The sequence below is a fragment of the Podarcis melisellensis genome, assembly GCF_964234715.1.
Source record: "Podarcis melisellensis genome assembly, chromosome: 1".
Classification (NCBI taxonomy): Eukaryota; Metazoa; Chordata; class Lepidosauria; order Squamata; family Lacertidae; genus Podarcis; species Podarcis melisellensis.
In genome coordinates this window covers 11,343,237-11,345,810 of record NC_138528.1, presented here as the reverse complement: position 1 = coordinate 11,345,810, position 2,574 = coordinate 11,343,237, and positions in this window count along the sequence as shown.

Below are 2,574 nucleotides of genomic sequence, written 5' to 3'. Positions count from 1 at the left end.
CCCTCGGCCAATAAAGCGAGATGAGCACCGCAACCCCAGAGTTGGTCATAACTGGACCTAATGGTCAGGGGTCCCTTTACCTTTATGATAGCCTAATGGATTGTTGAAAATTACTTTATTTGATACAAGTTGTTCTTATTATTACTTTGTTTTAATTGGAGCTGATTGTTACAAGGGTGTGAGATCTTTGCCCTTGCATATAGAAAGGCTTTATACAAATTAAAAGCAAAATGAATTGAAATGAAAAATGTTGGTGCCCCAAACATCTGGAGAACACCTGGTTGGAAAAGACTGGTCAACACCGACTAATAGCAGCTCTGCAAGAATTTCAGACAGGAGTTTTTCCCAGCCAAACCTGGAGATACCGGGGATTGAAACTGCGACTCCTGCTTGCAAAGCAGATTCTCTACCCCCGAGCAATGGCCTGTCCCCTTGCTAATGCTACTCTGCAAATCAGGGAAGGCCCCAGACATTTGGGCACTGGAGGAAAATTTTAAAAAACTCCCTCCCTCAATTGTAGTTTGTTAAGGATGCTTTTGTATACAGGCGGTGATCATTTTGTATGCATCCAACTCAGGGGTCAGCAAATGTTTTCAGCAGGTGGCCAGTCCACTGTCCCTCAGACCTTGTGGGGGGTCTGATTATTAGGGGGGGAATAAACAAATTCCTATGCCCCACAAATAACCCAGAGATGCATTTTAAATAAAAGGACATATTATATTCATGTAAAAACACTGATTCCTGGACCGTCTGTGGGCCGGATTTAGAAGGCGATTGGGCCTGATCCGGCCCCTGGGCCTTAGTTTGCTTACTCATGATCCAACTGATGCACGACTGAGCATCATTTTCAGCCCCAGAAGTGGGCAGAACGAGGGCAAAATGGTGGCGGCGGGGGTCAGAACGTAGTGGGGGTGGTGGAACGGGCTTCTGTGCCACTGCTGACATGTGCAATGACCCGCAGTTGCCTGTATACAACTGCTGCTTCTCATGCCTCCCCGCCCTGATGCTGATCCTCGCCCACACTTTCTTCCTGACGCTGACCTCCCTTGGCGAATATCAGACATGAGGGGAATGAAGATCAGCATTGGAAATGAAGAAACACAGCGGCTGTGAACCAACCCGCTTGAATAAGGGGGTTATTTTGGGTTCACATCAACTGCATCTCCCACTCTCGGCGAAGAGAGAGATACAGCGACAAGGGAGGCTGGGTGCTTTGAGCACTATTTTCCACCAGCCGACTCTCTTGTCGCTGTGTCCTGCTCTTCCCAGAGTGGAGCAGGCAGCAGCAGCACGCAGGGGGTGGAGGCGGGCGCAGATCTGCTGCCCTCCCCAACTCTCCAGGGCCTCTTCACCTTGCTTGGGTGGGCTACCCCGGCTGAAGGGGACAGGTGTGGCGCTGTGGTCTAAACCACTGAGCCTCTCGGCCTTGCCGATTGGAAGACCGGCAGTTCGAATCCCTGCGACGGGGTGAGCTCCTGTTGTTCTGTCCCAGCTCCTGCCAACCTAGCAGTTCGAAAGCACACCAGTGCAAGTAAATAAATAGGTACCACTGCAGCGGGAAGGTCAATGGTGTTTCCTGCACTCTGTTTTCCGTCATGGTGTTCTGTTGCACCAGAAGCAGTTTAGTCATGCAGGCCACATGACCCGGAAAGCTGTCTGTGGACAAACAAGAAGAGTAGAAGAAGAGTTTGGACTTGATATCCCGCCTTTCACTCCCTTTAAGGAGTCTCAAAGCGGCTCACATTCTCCTTTCCCTTCCTCCCCCACAACAAACACTCTGTGAGGTGAGTGGGGCTGAGAGACTTCAAAGAAGTGTGACTAGCCCAAGGTCACCCAGCAGCTGCATGTGGAGGAGCGGAGACACGAACCCGGTTCCCCAGATTATGAGACTACTGCTCTTAACCACTACACCACACTGGCTCTCTTGGCCTGAAAGTGAAATGAACACCACAACCCCATAGTCGCCTTTGACTGGACTTAACTTTCCAGGGGTTCTTTACCTTAATGGGATCTGTACAGTGCTGGCATACAACAGAGAGAAGGAGAAATGTTTCTGACTTCTCTCTTTTTTGCAACATAGGGTCCCACATTTTCCTTCAGCCAGGAAGGCGATACTGTACTCCGAGCAATAATAACTCTCCGTAACTGCATCTATTCACACACTCTTAATTCGCTCATCTTTCCAACGCTCTTGAAAAACTGGGGGTGGTTGACCATTCTTTTCCAGAACCTGCCATTGCCAATTTTATTCCCCCTCACAGCCATCATTACCGTTTCGAATCACTTCACATCAATCCTTATGAAATATGAATGCGAAAACAAATCTATCTGTGTGTCTGAGAGAGGATAAAACCCAGGGAATGAGTTTTCCGTAATGTCTGCCCAGTGATGAAAAATGTCAACTACACAATCATTCCTTTGCACATTTAAAAGAAGAAGAAGAAGGAAGGACCCCAAAGTGTGATCAATTTATTCGCATTAAGGTGACATCGGTTCCTAATATATAATGTGGCAGGAGCGCTGGGGCTGTCTTTCGAACGAGAACATGAATAATGAGTTCTTTGCTCCACAATC